The 23,749-nt window shown below is 38.1% G+C and overlaps 1 protein-coding gene and 1 long non-coding RNA gene across 19 annotated transcripts in view; one reads left to right on the top strand and one right to left on the bottom strand.

Annotated features, from left to right (window-relative positions):
- agtpbp1 (ATP/GTP binding carboxypeptidase 1) overlaps nucleotides 1–23,749 on the bottom strand; it is a 336,033-nt gene that overhangs the window by 269,943 nt on the left and 42,341 nt on the right. The window lies entirely within an intron of this gene.
- LOC138759447 (uncharacterized) overlaps nucleotides 1–23,749 on the top strand; it is a 45,083-nt gene that overhangs the window by 19,735 nt on the left and 1,599 nt on the right. The window contains exons 2-5 of one of the 3 annotated variants that reach the window (XR_011354839.1): nucleotides 177–347; nucleotides 5,175–6,207; nucleotides 6,672–6,753; nucleotides 23,258–23,641. This is a non-coding gene — a long non-coding RNA (uncharacterized lncRNA). The remainder of the gene's footprint in view (nucleotides 1–176; nucleotides 348–5,174; nucleotides 6,208–6,671; nucleotides 6,754–23,257; nucleotides 23,642–23,749) is intronic. The other 2 variants (XR_011354838.1, XR_011354837.1) reach the window with 2 other exon arrangements.

Below are 23,749 nucleotides of genomic sequence, written 5' to 3'. Positions count from 1 at the left end.
AGTGGAAAAAATGGAAAGAAACAATAAACTCCAGCTAATCCACAGGCAAAGCCGATTACTGAGGGCTCCTCTGAAGCACTAGTACAAATCAAAGAATTTATCAATGCAGGATTTAAGTATCTAGATGATAGGCTTTTGGCTGGAAAATTGACTTCCACAGGTTTGTCGTTCTGCAGAAGAACAAGGTGAACCTTTGACCTTGGTAGAATCTACTTTAATGGATCTGAACAACTAGGTCTGCCATATGGAAGACAACAAGGAGGGCCCAACGGCAAGAATTAGTGATTTGGAGAGTCGAAATGGTGACAGAACCTGAGTATTATAGGCAGCTGAAAATACTGAAACTGGTACGCTTACTAAATTTTTATCTGATTTGTTGGTAACGGTGTTTGGGGACAAGATGTTTCCGACACCACCGGAGCTTGACAGAGCACATCATTCATTATTGGCCAAGCTAAATCATTATAGTTTTTTTATTAATAAGTAGTTGTTATACTCAGAATATTTACATTTCAATTTATATTGATTAAATCTTAATATGTATGTTTAATTTTTTTTATATTTTTTCTTTTTTCTTTCTTTATGGCTCTCCTTAGGAGAGTTGGCTGAAGGGATGGGGGTTCTTTTCTTTTCTTTTCTCTTTTTTTTCATTTCTATATATAAAAAATAACACTCATGTTTATGGTTAATTGTTGTATGTTATGTACTATTTTTTTTGAACGAATAAATAAAGTTTAAAAAAAAAGAAATTGAAGGAGTATGGAGAAATATTGGGGTTCAAGATCAATGCAAATAAAAGTGAAATTATGCCAATGAGTAATGTGGATTACCCAGAATTTAAAAAAGAATCACCATTTAAATGGCAAACACAAGCAATCCAATACCTAGGTATTAGGTTAGATAATAATTTAAGCCATTTGTACAAACTAAATTATCAGCCACTAATAAAGAAATGGCAGGAAGACTTAGAACATTGGAAAGAATTACCGCTAACGTTGATAGGGAGGGTAAATTGCATTAAAATAAATGTCTTCCCAAGGATACAATACTTATTTCAATCGTTACCAATTCCCTTAACAGAGAAATGGTTTAATAAACCAAACCAAGGTGGTTTACAGTTACCAAACTTTAAAAATTATTATAGAGCAGCACAATTAAGGTATTTATCAGATTTTTATCAGACAAGGGAAAAACCAGATTGGACTAAGATAAAGCTAGATAAAATAGGGGAGAAGGTACCGTAACATGGATGAAAAGCTGTTACGATATAAAAGGTCACCAGTATTGCATCATTTACTCAATATATGGAAGAAGATTCACTTAGAAAGGAAAAAAAACAAATTATCAACTACCAAAATTATTATTGATGCAAAATCAGCTAATCCCTTTCTCAATAGATAACCTTTCCTTTAGAGAATAGGTGAGTAAAGGAATTAAAAGATTAGAAAATTGTTTTTTGGGAAATAATTTATTAACATTTAAACAACTGAAGTACAAATATGGAATAACTCATGGTACAATGTTTGCAAACCATCAACTGAAAGCCTACTTAAAGGATAAATTGGGAAACAGACTGAGATTACCAGAAGGAAGCAGCTTTGAATATGCGATTACAGACACAATGATAATCAAAAGATTTAAAACGAACATGTACATCAAGCTGCAAGATAAGGAAAATGATGAAATAAGCTATAAACCCAAACAAAAGTGGGAAAAAGATTTAAACAAAGATAAAAAATGAAACATGGGAAAAATTATGCTCTGGAACTATGAAGAATATAATAAACATAAGGTAATGCATGATACAGTATAATTGGTTACACAGGTTATATATCACGCCCCAAAAGTTAAAAAAAAAATGGGATCCAACGTTATCAGATAGATGTTTTCGCTGTAAGAAGGAAATGGGAACAACAGTACATGCAATTTGGGCATGTGAGAAAGTGAAAAAGTTTTGGGAAGATATAAATCAGATATTCAATAAAATCACAAAAAACAACATACCAAAAAATCCAGAAATCTTTCTTCTAAGTAACATAAGAAGTAAGGAATTAGGCCTCAAACTGGATGAAGCACAAAAAAAAGATTTATTATGATAGCCTTAGCAATAGCAAAAAAATGTATAATGTCAACTTGGAAATTGGAAGAGCCTGAGAATACAGCAATGGTACAAGGAAATGAATAAATGTATTCCATTGGAAAAAATAACATATAATTTAAAAAATAAAGTCACATTATTTAAACAAATTTGGGAACTGTACATGGAACATAACAGAGAGGACTTGCCTCAGTCCTCTACCCCCTAAAATGATAAGACGACAAAATGACTTGATCTTGTTTATTTTTCATTGTGTGATGACATTGTTTAATGGTTTTATTTTATTGTATATGTTGAATATTTATTGGTTTTGGAGGGGGGTGGGAAGGGGGGAGGGAAGGTAGGGGGAGGAGAAAATACCACTGTGTATATTTAAGAGGAAAATGTTTGCATGTATTTTGGTTGATATGGTTCACAGTGTGAAAAATAAAAAATTTTTAAAAAAAGTCTCCTGCCCAGTATACGCCTGGGGCAGCAATTATGATGTCACAATGCATGAGATGACTGAGCTCATGCTGCCCTTAAAGGGGCACGTGCTGAATTTGAATAAAAACAGTCATTAACGACTTTCAATGTGGTGGCTGAGTCTTTCTTGGCTGTGTCCAGCACTACAAATGAAGGATTATTTAGAATGAATATCAACATTTTTTTCAGATAGTCAAATATGACTGGATGAATCTACTCGCAACAGGAAAAAATGGTTGCTATTTCCTCATTACAATCTGGAAAGCCTCCTGGACCCAATGGGTATCCTGTGGAATTTTTTTTTAATTATTTTCTCAATTCCTCACACCCCACTTGAATGTGGTATTTGTAGATTTGTTTAAACAGGGTAAGCTTCCAGATTCATTTAATGTGGCTTACGTATCTTTAATTGCAAAGAAAGGTGAAGACACAACCGAATGTTCTCCTTTAGACCAATTTCCTTACTGAATGTTGATGCTAACATTTTGGCTAAAATTTTAACCGATAGGATGGAAAACATCTTACAGTCAGTTATTTTTGAAGATCAGCTGGTGTTTATTAAAACGATATTCCCATTTTAATATATATCGCTTAATGAATATTATGCACTTGCCCTCTGGCAAATCTCCTGAGTGTATCTTTCATTGGATGCAGTAAAAGCTTTTGATTGAATAGAATGGGTACATCTATTTACAACCATTGAATTTTTAAAATTTTGGTCCTGAATTTATTACATGGGTTAAATTATTGTACTTATGGCCATCCACCACAATTCTTACTAATTTACAACAATATCAGCCTTTCAATGTGCAATGTGGCACTTGTCAAGGATGCCCATTAAGTCCTTTATTATTTGATCTGGTGATTGAACCATTGACAATTGCATTTTGTGAGTGTAATGACATCCTGGGGATACAGAAGAAAGGGATTGAACACAAGGTTTCCCTTTATGCAGATGATCTTTTATTTTCATCTCAGATCCAGTTGCCTCCCTCTCCCATATTATATCATTACTTTCACAATTCAGTAAATTTTAAGGATATAAATTGAATGTGCATAAAAGTGATCTTCTTCCATTGAATTCTTCCTGCAGCATTGTATGATGCTTCTCCTTTTAAGACTGTTAAAAATCAATTTACCTATCTTGGTATTACAATAACAAAGAATCATAAATATCTTTTTAAGGAGAATTACCTTGCTGTGCTTAAACAAGGGAAGCATCCTTTGTCCCAATGGTCACCTTTGTCCACAACTTTAGTTGGCCGCATTAAAATTCGATTAAAATGAATATTTTACCTAAATTTTTTATATCTTTTTCAATCTGTTTCAATTTTTGTTCCTAAATCATTTTTGGATTTACTTGGCTATATTGCCTTACATATGGAAGGAAAAACATCCTTTCCTTAATAAAGTTCTTCCACAGAGATCTAACAGAGATGGTAGAATGGCTCTGTCTAACTTTAGATTTTACTAATGGGAAATCAATATACAAAAAAGTCTTATGTTTTGATCCTGTTTTCACAATAATTCTGACCGCCCAATATGGATATCAATGAAGCTGTATTCCTCCCCCCCTCCCCCCACCACCACCACCAAAACAAAAACTTTTTCTAATTTAGCGCTTCTTAGCTTTTCACTTCCATTTTCAACTAAGTTATTTAACATTTTGCATTTCGTAATTACTCTCTTTCAAGCCCTATCGTATCCAATAATTTTTTTCATCCTCTTTACATGATGCTACTTTTCAGAGATGGTATAGAGAAGGTAGTTAGTTTTAAGGAATGTTCATTGATGGATATTTTGCATCATTTGAGCAGCTTTCTGCTAAATGTAACCTGTCCAAATCTCAATTTTTTAGATATTTGCAAGTCTGGCATTTTCTTGAATCACAATTATCTGATTTTCCAAGAGAGTTTGAATCAAATTTTGTAAATGAGTTTTTTTAATTTAATGTCTTCTCGTAAAGGATTAATATCTATTATTTATAATCAGACTTCATTAGCTAAAATTAAAAATGCTTGCAAATAGGATTTAATTTTGACTATATTGGATGTGAATTGGGGCATAATTTTTAAATTGGTAAGTAGCTCTTCGTTAGGTGCCCATCATTGTTTATTACAATTTAAGGTAGTACATAGAGCACATATGTCTAAGGTTAATTTGTCTCACTTTTACTCTGTTACGAATCCCTGTAAGAGTGGAGAAGCATCATTAATTCATAGGTTCTGAATTTGCCCTAGTCTAGAAAAAATACTGGCAAGGTGTTCTATACTTGTCAAAAAAAATATAGATTTAATACCGAACTCTTTGGTGTCCCTCTTTGGTATAATAGGAGGGAACGATTTTTCTTTGTCTTTGATTCGGAGTCGTGCTATCTCTTTTGCCGAGCATGCGAAGGATAATATCCCAGCTACTCATGATCAGTGGTTGTGTGCCATCGAGACTTGTTTGAATATGGAAAAAGATTCATTATTCAGTTAATAACTCAGAAATAAAATTCCAGATGTTATGGGGTGATTTATAACTCACTTTCTTACTTTATAACTTCACCTCAATTAAATTGTCTGACTCGTATCTTTTGCATTTACAAATTTTTATTCTACTGACACAGAAAATGGCCATCGAACGCGGCAACTGTGAAGACTGAAATGCTTGTTTCCATAGGCCGCCGGCAGAGCGGTGAAACTGACCAATCACTGCCGGTGAATCACAAGGGGCCCCAATCAGGACTCGGGCATCTGAGGTAACCAATTGGCAGCTGATAATGGGAACAACTGGCCTTTTTCAGTAAGCACCTCACGCCACCAGAGCTCAACTACAGTGCCTTTGATATCTGGCAATTTGGCACTTTCGTTACTTCCTGAAGGGCAGGAAGTTCAAAACTTACATGTACCACAAACCCCTTACCTTCACCTTCAGTAAGGTATCAGATCCATGGTCAGCCAGGTAACAGCAACACTGTCCTACATTTATGAATTTATAATGAACATTGAACACAAAGCCAGCAAATCCAATGTGGTGGCCGACACCCTATCCCATCTGGCTATCTTGACAGTGCACCACCCTACCCCTGGCATTGACTACACGGTCCTGGCAGATACGCAGCAAGCAGACCCTGACATTCCGGCATACCGGACAGCGCTTACCGGCTTACAACTCAGCCAGCAATTATACTGCAGAAATCACAGATGTAAATTTTGATTTACCAATCCTAATAAAGTGGTTTTATATTCTGGTGATAATTGTAGTTGCAGTGCAACTGCCACACAGAAATCAGTTAATTCAATACTGAGTATTTAGGAACTCCACTGCATTGGACCAAGACTACCAGCCTTTTGACAAAAAATTTTTTGCAATCATTTGCAACATTGAAATTTTGTATGCCCTTTAGAAGAGCAGCAATTGTTACTGGATGGAACTTCATAGTTTAGATAAATAATTATGATTTACAATGGTTCTGCATGACCAACTAGTTTGTTTATAATCTATGGACTATCCAATATCAATGAAGTGAAACACTAAAGTCTGCAGACACTGAGATTGTGGTGAAAACGCAGAAGTGGTGGAGGAACTCAGAAGAGCAGGTCTCCCAGAATCCATAGGAGGTACTATTACCATTTTTCGCGCCAGAACCCTTCTTCAAGGTATGAGAGAATAAAAAGCAGGCAGGTGCATGAATTAAGACAAAAAGTGTTAATTGAATGGGGATAGAACAGGAGAGAGGAAATGTGAGAATTGATGGGGGGGTGGGGGCTTTGTGAATGCAGAGCTTGGGAAAATAGTTAGGGAAAAGAGAAACAGAGCTAGAGAAAAGAAGGGAGGGGAGCTAACAGAAACTAAAAGCCATCTAGTTGGAAGCTGCCCAGACATACTGCTGGCTGCCTTTCAGTTGTACTGACATCTCTGACAGCCAACAATGTTATAGAATGTATTAGAAATTGTATCTATGAAGTGGGGTTGCATGATAACAGTTCAGCTAATTTTAGTTGACTAGTTACGTGGTACTGGCAGCATTGGTTTCTAAGGGGCAGTCTTGGCTTTACATGTAATCCATTTACCTCCTGCTGTTACTCTTTTTACTTCTGAGTTTTCTGTATCTGTTTTACAGTGGAAGATTTTGCAGTGATTGCTGAAAATATTTTTAATGTCATCATATGGAGGACAATGGTCTCGATGGAACCAAGTGGAATGTTAGTTTAGCAGAGATGGACTGAAGGGCCTGTTTCCCTGCTGCACTGTTCTATGGTTTTTGATAGTGATAATAATTTGTTTATGATCATATACAAATTAAAATCTCTCTCATTTATTCTTATCTTTTTTTTTGCTTTGATTCTTTTTCTTGTTTTTTTTTCTTTCTTCATCTATCTTCTATTTTCTCACCTTGTAGCTTTTCTTTCTCTCATTTTCATTATCTTTTGTGTTCTGAATAAGCTATGTTGAGTTGAGAATTATTAGTACAAAGTTGTAATGAAATATTTCAAACTGATTTTATATCTGTGATTGTGGGTTGTTTGAAAATTAGATACTTCATTCTGAAAAACACTTCCTGAAAAACATTATTTTATGATCATTTGATATATAACTATCTTCAGACAACCAAGAGTTAAACCTCTGAGCCTAAATGCAATAAAATATGGATAAACTTGGTGGTTTGAAATAAAAATCATGAAAGCTACCAATAGTACCAATAAATCTAAAGTTAATTTGTGACATTTACTGGACATCTTACCTTTCACTAAGTAGTTGACTTGAATTTGCAGAGAATATATAATGGGTCAAAAGTTCCAGAAGCAACTCATTGAATTGCTAATAATAAAGTGGCATGAAGTTAGAGAAGAGCATTGTGGGGGGCATTGAGATGGGCCTTGACAGCGTGAATGTGGATAGCACATTGCCTCTGGGAGCTATTTTGGACACTGTTGGGGAGAATGACCTAATGGAAGGAAGTGGCAGCAGCCAAGTTTACGTTTAGCCTCACTCTGACCATAGATGAGGGCAAGGACAGACATGTCATTGCAGGAGTGGTCAGGGGATTAAAATGGTTGGCTACAGGCAATTTATTTAGACCCATAAACAGAGCGTAGGTGTTCAGTGAAGTGGTGACCCAATCTGCATTTGGTCTCGTCAATGTAGAGGAATACAGAAGATCAGGTTTGACAATGTGCAGGTGAAGCAAATGGTCTATGGCCCTGGATGGAGGAGATTGAGGGACAAGTTTTGCACCTTGTGCTATTGCAGCAGGAAATCTTAAAGGGGGTGGAAGGGTGGGTGGGAGAGCAGAGTAGTGTCTTGGAGTGATTTAATTCTGCGAAAAGCTGATAAAGGAAGAGAGGATGTGGTAGTGGGATCACGTTGAAGGAGGAAGAAGTGTCAGGGAAAAAATTGTCACATGCGGATGCTGATGGGTTGAAAAGTGAGGACCATAGTGACAATCTTTGGCCTGCTTTGGGGAAGGGCAGATATGCAAAGTGGAGAAGATGCTTGTGAAGGGATCACAAGGAGGAAATCCACATTTATTATACAAAGATGACATTTCGGATGTCCTGGAGTGGAAGGCCTCATCCGGGAAACATCATGCAGCAAAATGATTGTGAGAAAGAGATGGGGTTCTTGTAAAGGATGAGATGGAAGAGAAGTAATCCAGGTAGCTGTGAGATTCAGTGGCTTTGTAATAGATATTTACAGATTGCTTGTCACACGAGATGGAGGCTTTGAGGTCAAGGAAAGAGAGAGGTATCAGAAACAAACAGACAGGAGGATCTAAGACTAAGGACAAGATTCCTGAATGATATGTTGCTTCCCAGGTACCCAGATCAGGGATGTCTCAGATCGAGTGCACAACATTTTTGCAGGGGGGGGGGGGGGGGTGGGAAGGACAATCTGTGAGAAGCTGTGGTACACATTGGTACCAATGACATAGGTAGGAGGAAGCAAAATAAATGCAAGGGGTGGAATATTCCTGTAATTTACTTTTATATATTTATGGTCCACAATCATTTATAACTGAAAATGATACAATTGCAGATTTGATCTAATCCATTGGTTGTGAGATTTCTTTGCTCTATTTACATCTTATTTTCGCTGTATAGCATGCACATTGTCCTGTTTTGCATATCAGTTGATCCTGGTATATCCCTTCATTGAACCAAATGGTGGTGTATATTTCTGCTGCCGCTGATAATCTACAGTCCAGGGGTGGCCAACATTTTAATTTTTAATTTAGAAATACAGCAAGGTACAAGTTGCATGTCCTTAATCCAACGACATTGGGATCTGGCCATTGGTGGCACACAGAAAAAGCCGGAAAACAAAAATTGTCCCCTATGGGGACCCCATATGTAAACATATTAAAGGCAGAATAAAGCTTAAAACAGGAAATAATACTGTGGGGCAGCACAGTTAGCAGAGCAGTTAGCGCAACATTTTTACAGCACCAGTGATCAGAACATTAGTACAAACTCCTTACTACAGCGTGGGACTCAAACCCTGGTCCTGATCACTTGCACTGAAAAGGTTGAATCTGACGCCGTTAGTACAATCTACTTACAGACAGTGCAGGACTTGAACCCTAGACCCGATCAGAGCAGATTCAACCTTTACAGCGCCAGCAATCGGAACTGGGGTTCAAGTCCTGCGCTGTCTGTAATGGCAGCAGATTCAAAACATGCTGAACCACAGAGCGGTGGATAATAGAGGTTCAACCTGTAACAGGCCATTATGGCCCATCAGTCTATGCCACCCAATTAACCTATACCCTCAGTACATTCTCGTAGGGCTGAAATAGCCTGTTAACATGCTATAAATCTAAATTAAAAATTAAAAGGTTGGCCATCCCTGGCATTTCTCTTGGCTGCCAGATCTGTTTTGAGTTTATGCCTTGGTGTGAGGAAAGGACTTTATCTCCACAAAGATTATTTGGTGGTCACTTTCACAAATGTTATTGTGAACAAATGCACCTAAAGATAGATGGGTGAGGACATATGTGTGAGGAACTGTTAAAGCATTGTAAGGGATTTAACTGTCTTTTGTATTTGATTCATATAAATCTAATTTCTAGTGAAAGGTTTTTTTTTATTGGTTTAACTGTCCTGTCTGCCAAATGCAAACCATTTTGTTTGTTAATATCATTATAGACATTGAATGGTCATTTTGGGTGCAAACATTCCAAATGAAAATTAAAAAAATATTCCTTTAAATCACTGCCATTGTACACTTTCATTTTAAACTTTATAGATTTTTCCAAGCATTCTTTTTCTCTTCCTTTGTCAGGTTTGACTTCAGTTTTGTAGAATTTCTGATACCGAATAAAATGCGTGGAAAATGAGACCCAGGACTGTTGCCACATCAAACGTACAGTGTGTGTGTACTGTGATAGTCTCCAAACATTCTTTTTAAGTTCATTTGACACCATGACATGTATGCAAGTTGGAAGTAAATTTGTCAAGTCAACTGCCCCATGTTATCTTATCTCCCTCAACTTATGAAATGTGCTAAAATAATCAAAAACAAAAAAAAATAGGCCATCTATAACAGTGGTTTTTCTTTAACTTTTTTCTTTCCACCCACATACCACCTTAAGCAATCCCTTACTAATCGCAGAGCACCTATGGCATAGGGAATACTTAAAGTGGTATGTGAGTGGAAAAAAGTTGAGAACCACTGATCTATAAAATTAAGTGTTCAGTAGTAGCCGGTAGTGTCCATCCACAGCATTAACCTGACAGTCTGGAGCAGATGTGGCCAGCTCTTTGGACAGAAAATATACCTTTATGCCTAGATACCTATACATGACCATAATCCTCAGGAACACAAGTCATAAACTAAAGGAGAATCCTTCATAACTTGCACTTTTTATTAAACAAGTTTCTTTTTTAAAAAAAAAGCACATAAATGTTTGTTTGGAACATTGAACCATTTGACTTAAGATTCATGAAATAATGCCAATGAATTGGTCAATTATTACTAATGTAAGACAGCAAATCATTTAAGGTGCAGTGTTGCTTGCTTCTCTGTATAAATTGACTTGGGATTTTTAAATAATTTTCTATCCAAAGACCTGATTTTATTTGGTATGCATTAAAATTATTGTGTTGGCCTGTAGTTGCCATCAATCAAATAATCATGTTGTGAAATTTAATAGTTATTTGGATATTTTTGATTTTGATAATTAGTAAGGAAAAATGAATTGGATGTATCCAATAGATTTTGAGATGCAAAGTAAGTGATTTAATGATTTCATGTGATACTTTCTTCCTGTATGCCAATTCCATCTTCATGGGGCTGTTTAATCATCATATTTGATCTGCTCATTATATTTGTTTTTCTCCTTTTCAATTGCATGAAGATGAAATTATTGACTTTCAAGCACTTCAATATTTATTGTAGAATGATACGAATTGGTGTTATTTTTCACCGTCTGAGTTGGAAGCCAAACATTTTGCAGAACATGAGAATCAAAAAAAATTACAAATGCTGACAATCTGAATGAAAAACAGAAAGTACTAAGAACATTCAGCAGGTCAGACAGCTTCTGTGGAAAAAAAGGAACTGTTAAACAGGATCAAAATGTTAATTCAGTTAACTTTAACTCTATTTCTCTTCCTATAGATGCTGCCTAACTTAGAACCATAGAACACTACAGCACAGAAACAGCCCACTTCAGCCTTTCTGGTCTGTGCGAATCATTTTACTGCCTTGTCCCACAGACCTGGCACTTAGTTCATTGCTCTCTGTTACTCTCCCATACACGTACCTGTTTAAATTTATGTTAAATGTTAAAATTGAGCTTGCATTCACCACTTCAGCAGGCAGCTTGTTCCACACTCCCATCACTCCCTGTGTGACGAAGTTCCCCCAAAACATTTCCCCTAAGCTTTCTCCTATAACCCATGCCCCCTAGTTTGTATCTCACCTACCCTCTGTGGAAAAGCCTACTTTCATTTAATCTGTCTATCCACCTCTTTAAATACCTCTATCAATTTTCCCCTCATTCTTCTATCCTCCAGGGAATAAAGTCCTAACCTGTTTAACCTTTCCTGAAGTCCAGGCAACATCCTAGAAAATCTTCTCTGCACCTTTTCTATCTTATTGATAGCTTTCCTGTAGTTAGATGACCAAAACTGCACACAGTACTCCAGATTTGGCCTCACCAATGTCTTATACAACTTTACCATAACATCCCAATTTCTATACTCAATACTTTGAGTTATAAGCCAATATGCCGCAAGCACTCTTTACAACCCTATCTAACTGTGATGCACTTTCAGGGAATTACCCATATTTCCAGATCCCTCTGTTCTACCGCACTCCTCAGTATCCTACCCTTTAGTGTATACCCTTTCTTAATTTGTTCTTCCAAAATGCAACACCTCACACTTGTCTATATGAAATTCCATCTGCCATTTTTCATCCCATTTTTCCAGCTGGCCCAGATCCCTCTGCAAGCATTGAAAACCTTCCTCGCTTTCCACAATGCCTCCAATCGTTGAGTGATCTGCAAGCTTGCTGATCAAATTTATCACATTATCATCCATATCATTGATACAGACAAACAACATAGAATAATGGTCCCAGAACTGATCCCTGATGCACACCACTAGTCCTAACCCCCTCTGCCCCCACGCACAAGTACAGGATTTCCCCGTTGTTCTCACTTACTATCCCACCAGTTTGGGCATCCGCCATTTTGGCCATCTACTATGTGATTGCAGCACCAGACACATTTTTCCCTCATCTGCCATTTCCACCTTCTGCAAAGGCTGGTCCCTCCAGGTCTCCCTCATCCACTCCTCCCTTGTCACTCATTGTTCCTACACCTGTGACCTCAAGAGGTGCTCCACTTGTGCCTCCCTTATTACCATTTGGGGCCTCAAACAGTCCTTTCAAGTCAATCTACAGGGGTCATCTACTGAATCTGGTGCACCCACTGTAGTCTCCCCTACATCAGAGGAACTGGACACAGATTGGGAGATTGCTTCATTGAGCCTTAGCTCTGTCCACTGGCATAGCATGGATCTCCCATTAGCTACCCATTTCAATTACCTGCCCCATTCCCATACTGACATGTTTTTCCCTGGTCTCGTGCATTGCCAGACTGAGACCACTGCAATCTGGAGGAAAACACCTTATCGCCCATCTGGGCACCCTCCAACAGGATGGCATTAATATTGACGACTCTGGTTTCCATTAGCACACACCCCTTTCCTCCCCATCTGTCCCTCCTTTCCTCTTGCTCTGCCCCTCTCTTTTCCTTTTCCCTCTCATTTCCCCAGCTCTGCATTCACATAGCCAATTACCCACCCACCCCCCCCCCATCAATTCTCACCTTTCCTCTTTCCTATCATTCTACCCATATATCCAATTAACACATTTTTTCTGTTGGTCTGTCTGACAGACTAGAGAAAGACTAGAAAATTGCTTTGTTGAGCACTTTGGCTCTATCCACTATTGCAGTGGAGATTTCAATTCTCCATCCCATTCCCTTGCTGATATGTTTGTCCATGGTCTCATGCACTGCCAGACTAAGACCACCCCATAAATTGAAGGAACAACACTTCTTCTGTCTGGGCACCCTCCAACCAGATGGCACATCGACTCCTCTGGCTTTTGTTAAACCCACCCCCCTCTTCCCCCATACCTTTCCACAACTCACTCTCTTTTCCCTCTGTCCTGTTTCACACTGCCAAAATCAATTCTCACCTCTCTCCTTGTCATATCCAATTAACATCTTTTGTTGGACTGGACTCCTCCCCAGATAGCACAGTCTTTTTCTTTGTTTATTCCTTGGAATGGCTCAGGTTCAAAATGTCAGCAATATAGCTTTACCACCTGTAGACGCTGCAAGGCTGGCCAGCATTAAGGTGTATTTTTACTACAATCACAGCATTGGCAGACTTTTGTTTTTCAATCCTTCCCCTGACCTTCCTTTTAATTCAGGTGCCCGTCTGATTTTTGCTCATACTTTGAAGAAGGGCTCAGGTACGAAACATTGGTTATATATCTTTACCTCCTATGCGAGACCTGCTGACTTATTCCAGCATTTCTGTGTTTTTGTCCAATATTAATAATCATCAAGCATTAACAAGACACATTGCTACAAAGTAGTTAGCATCTGGAGACCAAGAGATTTAATTTAAAAATAGGAACTGAATCGGAGTTGTAGACAGTCAACAACCTATATCAATATCATAGCCATTATCAACTTCATCAGTAAGAATGTCGAAAAATGTGACCAAGTTGATAAAGGTGTTCCCCATCAATCAACAGCGAACTCGACTCCCTGCTGAAAGCCAGGTTCAAGTCAGGAAATCTGGCCTTCAATAAGAAATTTAAGTACCATCTTTGCATTGAATTAAATAAAGCTAGTGGCAACAATCATGACCATGGGACTACTAGATTGTCACAAAATTCCATTTGGTTTACTGAGGTCCTTAGGGAAAGAAATCTGCCAGTCTGATCCACGTGCAATTCTAGACCTGCCAATGTAGTTGAGAGGTGACAATCTCAATTCTGGAGGAACTGCAAATGGTCAATAACTGTAAGCATTGTCAATTATGTCCATGCCTCATGAATGAATGAATATGGAAACAATAACTGCTCCAACCCTGGGTCTTAAATGAAAACAATAATTAGAGATTTTGTCTTAGGCTGGTTTTATATTTTTCCCCAGGTACTCAAACCCATTCTATCTTTGTTTCCCATCTTTCCTTCTTAAATGACTATTCAAATAGATATGGAACCACTTCATAATCCATCACAGACATAAATGAAAATTTATTGAAGTTTTTACAGTTTCAAAAAATTCAGTTCAGAAGTGAAGGTGATAAGCTTTTCTATCAGAACCAAACTGAAATAAACTGAAAATAAAGAAACATGCAAATAAATTGCTGGTTCACGTACAGAAGTTCAGCAAACTAGAATGTTAATTTGATTATCCCAATCAATTTAAACATGAAAATTTGGTATACCTGCAACTAGGCTTTTAAAGCATCCTATGCAAGTTCATTTCACATGACACCTGCCCACCAGAGGTCCAAACACCCTAGACCACCGTGACACAACTATAAAGAATGGCAACCAATCCATCCAATGCCCGCATTTAGGCAAGTCAGATCGCCAGCAGAAGCTGAGGAAGTTGGGCCTAGTGGTGAAAGTCGTTCAACAATAGTCTAAGGAGATAGATGACATCCTATGTAACAGTTTTGAGTTGTAGACAGTCAACAACCTATATCAATACCATAGCCATCATCAACTTCATCAGTAAGAATGTAGAAAAATGTGACCAAGTTGATAAAGGTGTTCCCCATCAATCAATGGCGAACTCGACTCCCTGCTGAAAGCCAGGTTAGAGGTATTCAAGTCAGGAAATCTGGCCTTCAATAAGAAATCTAAGTACCATCTTTGCAAGTCCATCAGGGAAGCTCAAGTCCCAAATGAACAATACAGACAAATGGCATCTAAGGCAGGGGACACATGCTTACATGGAAATCAAGAAAACCCCAAACATATATTAGTGCAATGCCATAATGAGCTCAATATGTTCTTTGTTGACTTCGACCATCGAGGAGATGACATCCACATCAACTACTACAAATGCTACTGCACCTGCTGAAGTCAGGTTGGTCTTCTGCCGGATGAACCCACGAAAAGTGATTGAACCAGACAGAATCTCGGGATGTTAAATGACAGCTTGTGCAGATCAACTGGTGGATATATTCACGGATATTTTTAACCTCTCCCTTCAATGTCATTGTCCCCAATTCCCATACACCAGTACCAAAGAAAAGAACAACGGGTCTAAATAACTACCAACCATTGGCTGTTATTCACCAGCAGGAACTGCTATGAGAAACTGGTCATGACTCACATCAACTTTAGGCTTCCAGTGAGGCTTGGCCCATTTTAATTTGCCAAATCTCCAAAAAGATCCACAGCAGATGTCATTTCCCTGCACAACTGGATGACAAGGACATATCAGCCTACTGTTCATAAACTAGAGTTTTGTCTTCAATACCATAATCCCCAGTAAATGAATTCACAAACTTCAGGATCTAGACCTCGGCGTCTCCCTCTGCAACCGTATCCTAACAGACTACAATCAGTGAAGAGATGGGTAACAAAATCTCCTCCATAATCATACTTAACAGCAGCACCCTTCAAGGATGTGTACTCAGTCCACAGCTATACTCCTTCTACACCCACGACTATACTTAGTCCACAGCTATACTCCTTCTACACCCACGACTATACTTAGTCCACAGCTATACTCCTTCTACACCCACGACTATACTTAGTCCACAGCTATACTCCTTCTACACCCACGATTATAACAGCTATACTCCTTCTACACCCACGACTATACTTAGTCCACAGCTATACTCCTTCTACACCCACGACTATACTTAGTCCACAACTATACTCCTTCTACACCCACGACTATACTTAGTCCACAGCTATACTCCTTCTACACCCACGACTATACTTAGTCCACAGCTATACTCCTTCTACACCCACGACTATACTTAGTCCACAACTATACTCCTTCTACACCCACGACTATACTTAGTCCACAGCTATACTCCTTCTACACCCACGACTATACTTAGTCCACAACTATACTCCCTCTACACCCATGACTGTACAGCCAAATACCATTCCAACTTCAAAATTCAAACTCACCAACACTAGTTGTAAGCCAAGATCAGGTAACAATGAGATGAAGTAAAGGAGAGTGACTGACTACTGGCGTGGTGCCAAAATAACAACTTTTCTCTCAATATCAACAAGATATTATCTATCCACACTACTATCCACATCAATGGCAATAAGATTGAAAGAGCTTCACCTTCTAAGCAACAAATATCTCTAATTATACTGGTCAACAATTTTTTTCAAAAGGATTGTTTTCTGGAAAAAAGGGATGGACAACTTTAAGCTGAACACAAAGATAATTTCAGATTTGCTGCATCACGCAAGAAGCTGGAGAAACATTAAGTTTTATTGAATTTAGCATGTTTAATCCCATAAAGATGCTGACATATTGCATTAGTTCAATTGACCTAAAAATGTTTTGCTGCTGCTTTTAGTTTGTACTCAGCATCTGATGACTCTCGTGTCAGAGTCCTGTTGCCCTGATATCTCTTTTCCATGGTTGCAATGTCCTGATGAAATCTTTCATCATGTTGGTCACTGAGTGCACCAAGATCAGCATTTTCCAAGTGAAAATGCAGAAAATTAATTTTCAATGACATGCTGTATCCTTGAAGTAGACTTAAAATATGACAGGATATCACAAAATTAGGTTATAGCTAAAAAAAAGGGTGTGGTAGAAAAACTAAAGTAATTTTTGTCATCTGCATCCCACAATCAATAAAATATACACAAGTGCTCAGAGACCAAAATCATCACTGTCCAGTGTTACCTGATGTTCAAGAAAGTGCACCACATCTATTTTCTTAGAAGACGAGGGAAAATCAGCTTGTCCTCATGCTTCTTCAACAACCTCTACAGGTGCAGCATTGAAAGCAGACTTGCTGGATGCATCCCAACATGGTTTTGGAGCTGTTTTCCCCAAGATAGTTTTCAACTACAGGAAGTAGTGAATGCAGCTCTGAACACAATAAAAACTTCCTTCCCCTCTATGGACTCTGTCTACGTCTCCTACTCCTTGGAAAGTCAGCAATCCCTGTTTAACCTTTCCTGAAGTCCAGGCAACATCCTAGAAATCCCTGTACCTCCAAATATTTATAAATACCATCCCTCAGAACACTTTCCATCAACTTACCCACCACAGACGTCAGACTCACGGGCCTATAATTCCCAGGTTTACATTTGGACCCTTTCTTAAACAGCGGAACCACATGCGCCACCCTCCAATCCTTTGGCACTATCCCCGTGACCAGTGGCATCCTAAATATCTCTGTTAATGGCCCCACTATTTGTCCACAAGCCTCCCTGAGTGTCTTTGGGAATATTTTGTCCAGTCCTGGAGATTTATCCACCTTTATCTTTTTCAACACAGCCATCACTACCTCCTCAGTTATCCTTATATGCTTCATGACCTCCCCACTATTTTTCTTTACTTCAACTGGTTCAATATTTTTTTTCCCTAGAGAATACTGAGGCAAAGAAATCATTCAAAATTTCCCCCATTTCCTCTGACTTCTCACTCAGCCTACCTTCACTATCTACAAGGGGTCCAATTTTATCCCTCACTAATCTTTTAGTTTTAATGTACTATAGAAACCCTTTGGATTTATTTTTACTCTGTCTGCCAAAGCCTCTTCGTGCCTTTTTTTTTGGCCTTTCTAATTTCTTTTTTAAGATTCTTTCTATACTCCTTGTAGTCCTCCTTCAAACTCTCAGCTCCCTGCTCTTTATACCTCTTGTACACCTCCCTTTTTCTCCTAATCAAATTTCCAATATTCCTCAAAAACCAAGCCTCCCTATGACTTCCAGCCTTTCCTTTAATCCTCACTGGGACATATCTATTCTCTACCCTCAAAATTTCTTTTTTGAATATCCTCCATTTTTCATTTACATCTTTACCTGAAAATATCCTGTCCCACTCAATACTCCCTAAATCCCTCCTTATTCCTTCGAAATTTGCTCTTCTCCAATCCAGAACCTCAACTTTAGGCCCCTCCTTGCTCTTCCCTAAAACTACCCGAAAACTAACAGAGTTATGATCACTAGACCCAATTTGTTCTCCAACATTCATGTCCGATACCTGACCTAGCTCATTCCCTAACAGGAGATCTAGTATTACACTGTCCCGAGTCGGTTCTTCTACTAATTGATTTAGAAAACAATCTTGAACACATTTAATGAACTCTAGCCCATCCAGCCCTCTAACTGTATGGGTATCCCAATCAATGTGAGGGAAGTTAAAATCTCCCATGATCACTATCTTATTTTTTTTTTTAAAACTTTATTTAAAATTTTATAACATGAATAACATATAGGATTACATTAAAAAAAATTAAGAATAATAAAAATTACAATACAGTATCCGTAATCTAAATAAACTATACCCTCCCCAATAATTATTACACATTAATAACCCAACTCAAATTAGTCCAAACCCCCCTTTCCCCCCAAAAATAAAGAGTGAAGAATTAATAAAGTTAATAATATGTGAGAAAAAAAACCACTTACAAAAAAAAAACAACAAAAACATAACCGATTAAAATACTAACAAAAAGAAAAGTAATTAATACTTAAAAAAACATTTAAATCAAACTTAAATGCATATATTTCACAAACGGGGTTAATTAATATAAAAAATTAGTAAAGTTAGTAACATTATCTATCAAAAATTCTTAAACAATAATCAATTCTTAAAAAAAATTGTAGCATGAAAAAAAATGGGAAAAAAAACTTTCTCTATAGAGATAAACATTCACCAAATATCAACTAACTTCAAATCTATCATCATATTAGTCACATAAACCACCATCTTAAAACAAAATTCAAACCTCATTAAACATTGTACAATTCAATTTTAGTACTCTTCCACCATTTTTCCCTTTTACTCTTGAATAGTTATCCAATAAAAGCTCCAATACCACATTTAAATATCCCCAATCATTACGTTAAAATTCAGATATCCAAATAATAAAAACACATCTACAACAAAATCTATATCTTCAACAAATGGAGTATAAACCACAAACAAAATTCAAGCCTCATTAAGAATTGTACAATTCAATTTATAACTTTCACCATTATTCCCTTCGTTCTATAACTAAAATAGCAAAATAATATACATCAGAATTACCACTCCTTTCACCTTAAAGTTAAAGAAAAAATATTAAAAACGTATCCATCCCATTCACATTTAAATTTCAAATATTCCTTATCTACTGAATAAACTTTACAAAAAAAACCACATCAATTTTTAGTTTTTTAAACAATCAAATACTTTCTTATGCTTTTTTTTAATATTTAAACAAAAAAAAACCCCTTCACTCTTTAATCTAATAATACAAAAAAAAGAAAAAAAGAAAACGGGTAGGAGGTTAAAAATACCCCCTCCCGTCTAAACCGCGCAATGCGGTAACTCCCAAAAAAAAATGGGTGTGAGATAACTCACACATAGCAGATGACTTTCAGGAAATAGTGCCTATCCAGTTCTCTCCCCCAACTCTCACTTCATCTTAAACTAACATCATCATTATTTAATATTCCTTTTTTTTTTAAAAAAAACATTAGAAAAAGGACAACTCTTTTTTTTTAAAATCAACTCTAACTACCGAGTCACCATTACAACCATTCCTTCTTGGAGCACGGCTCTTTTCTTCCATCTCTTGTCTCCTTAGAGATCGCGGCGGACTATGTCTCTGTTGAAACTGAATAATTGGCAGCTCTTGAGCAAATGCTATAGCTTCCTTTGAAGAATCAAAGAACTTTGGTTGGCAACCATCTTGGAAAACCTTCAAAACAACTGGATATCTAAAGGTTGCCTTGTAACTTTTCTTCCACAACTCTTTAGCAGGATTGAATTCCCGTTGTTGGAACATAACTTCTTGACTCAAATCCGCATAGAAGAAAACTCGATTATTTTGAATCATTAAGGGTGATTTTCTCTGTTGTGCATTTCTAATAGCCACTCGTAAAATTATTTCTCTGTCGTAATAATTCAAGCAACGAACCAAAACAGGTCTTGGACTTTGACCTGAAATAGGTCTTTTACGCAAGGCTCTATGAGCACGTTCCAGTATTATACCTTCCGGGAAATGTTCTTGACCCAGCACCTGTGGAATCCATTCAGTAAAAAATTTTCTTGGGTCTGGTCCCTCCATACCTTCCGGCAAACCAATAATCTTTATATTGTTCTGTCTGGATTGGTTTTCCAAATAATCAATCTTTTTCACCAAATTTTTATTTTGAGTTTGTAAGTCTTCGACCCTTTTGGTCACATCAAAAACTTGATCCCGTATTTCGTCTATATCTTCTTCACACGAATTAAATTTATCTCTCACTTCAAGCTTAAAAGCTTCAAACTCAGCCATCTGTTGAGAATGTATTTTCACCAGAGTATTAAACCTAGTACCAAGTTCAGTCATAATCTTAGATAATCCCTGCATTGTATAAGATAATTTAGATTCAAGATTCACAAATCGTTCATTCAAATCATTGCCGTCAGATGCTACTGCACATGTACGAACCTGAATAACTCTTTGTTCTAAAGGCTGTTTGGCGCCCTCTTTAGGGGGCTCTACCGATGTAACATTAATCTCTACATCCGAAAGCTGTATCTCTCTCCTGGGATCCATTTCAGGCTGAGTCTCGATGTTTTTCCTGTAGGTAGGCTCCAAAACTTGAACTTTTAGAAAATGTAGTTTTTTGATGATCTGTTGTCGTTTTTTTTTGCTCTTTTTCACCAATTGTACCGACAGAAGTTAAATTAACAGCACTGAAGTTATCTAAACTTTTAAAGAATTTTAACGGGCATTTCTAGACAAAACAATAAGATAGAGTCAGGAGAGGACTGGAAGGAACGTCTGATCCTTACGCCATCTTGCCACGCCCCCTGATCACTACCTTATGATTCTCACACATACACATTATCTCCCTACATTTGTTCCTCTAATTTTCTTGGCCCATTTGGTGGTCTGTAATACACCCCTATTAGCACCTTCATGCCTCCTTCACCCCTCAATTCCACCCAAACAGCCTCACTGGACGATCCCTCCAGACCATCCTGCCACCTCACCTTAACAAGCAGAGCAACTCCTCCCCCTTTTTTACCCCCTGCTCTATCACATCTAAAACAAATGTATCCTGGAATATTAAGTTGCCAGTCCTGCCCCTCCTGTAGCCAGGTCTCACTAATTGCCACAATATCATGACCCCAAGTATCTGTCCATGCTCTAAGCTCATCTACCTTGTTCTCTATGCTTCTTGCATTAAAATATATGCATTTCAGAGAATGACCCTCACCTATATTCTCTTTTCTACCTTTTACTCTAATCTTCATCCTACCTTTGTTATCGTTATTATTCCTATCTAGGTGGCCATGCTCCCTTGACACTGCTCTCACACTCTGTTCCCCACTCCCCTGCCAAACTAGTTTAAACCTTCCCCCACAGCTCTAGCAAATCTGCTCGCCAGCACATTGGTCCCCCTCCAGTTCAAGTGGAGTCCGTCCCTTTTGTACAGGTCCGACCTTCCCCAGAAGAGATCCCAATGATCCAGAAATTTTATCCCTTGCCCCCTGCACCATCTCTTTAGCCACGCATTCATCCTCCACATCCTCCTATTTGTAGCACGTGGCACCGACAGCAATCCAGAGATTACTACCTTGGAGGTCCTGTTTTTTAACTTCCTACCTAATTCCACATAATCCTGTTTCAGGACCTCATTCCCACTTCTAACTAAGTCATTGGTCCCCACAAGGACCACGACTTCTGGCTGTTCTCCTTCCCCTTGAAGAATGCTATGAACTCGATCAGAGATATCCCTGACCTTGGCACCAGGGAGGCAACAGACCAACCTAGATCCCCGATCTCATCCCACAAACCTTCTATCTGTCTCTCTGACTAATGAGTCCCCAACTACAAGTATCCTGTTCTTATCTCTCATTCCCTTCTGAACCTCAGGGGCAGCCCCTGTGCCAGAGACCTGGCCCCACGACTCGTCCCTGGTAGGCTGTTCCCCCCAGCAGTATCCAATGCCGAATACATGATGCTGAGTGGCACTTCCACAGGGGTACTCTGCGCAGGCACTCTCCCTCCCTTCCTCACAGTCACCCAATTCCCTGACTCCTGCCTTCTAGGGGTGACTGTCTTCCTGTAACTCTTCTCTATCACTGCATCTGCTTCCCTTATGATCCTCAGTTCATCCAATTGCAGCTCAAGCTCCCTAACACAGTCACTCATTATAAGCAATTGGATGCACCTTTTGCAGGTGTAGTCATCAGGAACAGCTGTGCTGTCTCTGATTTCCCACATCCCACAACTGGAGCACTTAACTGACAAACAAACTTAAATCATAACTCCAAAAGATGTATTCCTCCATAGCAGCAATTAATCTGATATCACATCTTGCTCGGAGACATTTTTATAGACTGCACTGAAAAGGGCTCTTCAGACCAATTTATCCATGCAGACTGAAATCCCTTTGTCATGCTAAATAGTCATCTTCAGATTAAATCCTAAATGCAGCAGGCTCAGCATATTTTGCCACTTGTTTGTTTCTTTTGTTATTGAAAAAATTAAAACTTGTGAAAATTCATCTATAATTCTTCCTGCATCTCATTTTTAGAAAAACCTACACAATTAAAAATATGATGACATTTACTTTTACATTATCCACTATTTATGAGATTACAAGTAGGCACAAATCCTCAATACAGCCACAATTGTTTCTTTTATGAACTCCTCCATTTCAGTGAAATATGGATCTGCATATGTACAGTGCCCTCCATAATGTTTGGGACAAAGACACAGTTTTTTTTTCCCTTTATTTGCCCCTGTGCTCCAGTTTTTAATTTGTAATCAAGCAATTCATATGTAATTAAAGTGCACATTCCAGATTTTATTTAAGGTTATTTGAATACATTTTAGTTTAACCATGTGGAAATTACAGCACTTTTTATACCGAGTTCCCCCATTTCAGGGCATATTTGGGAGACTTTTTTTTCCACAGATGTTTGTGATTACTCAGGAATGTTTCATTGCTTCATTCTTGCAGGCAGAAGAGAGCTGGGCTGGCTTCTAAGCTTTTATCAACTTTGGAGCCTGTAGTTATCATTTATCAACACGAGGACCAGAGTTGTGCCAATGAAAAATCAAAGAAACCATTATGAGGCTGAAAGCGAGAATAAAATGATAAGCGTATAGGTGAGCTCAATAATCACAAAAGGACTGGTATTCCATGGAAGACCTGCACTGCCGGTGGCAGAAAAATTCTCATCATAATGAAGAAAAATCCCAAAATACAAGTCCGACAGATCAGAAACACTCTTCAGGAGGCAGGGGTAGACATGAAATGAGGACTTTTGTGACCTCAGATCTGACATGGCAAGAGGAAGAATGAAGGACTTGGGAGTGCAGAGAGTACAGGGAACCAGCTGAGGTGAGTGTGTTTTAAAAAGAGCGCAGATTGGAACCTTGGGACATTGCGACCTCCAGACCAACTTGGCAAGAGGAGTGAAAGACTCGCGAAGAGTGCAGGGAACCAAGT

This window comes from Narcine bancroftii, chromosome 1, assembly GCF_036971445.1.
Source record: "Narcine bancroftii isolate sNarBan1 chromosome 1, sNarBan1.hap1, whole genome shotgun sequence".
Classification (NCBI taxonomy): Eukaryota; Metazoa; Chordata; class Chondrichthyes; order Torpediniformes; family Narcinidae; genus Narcine; species Narcine bancroftii.
This window is presented reverse-complemented; position numbering and strand designations above follow the sequence as displayed.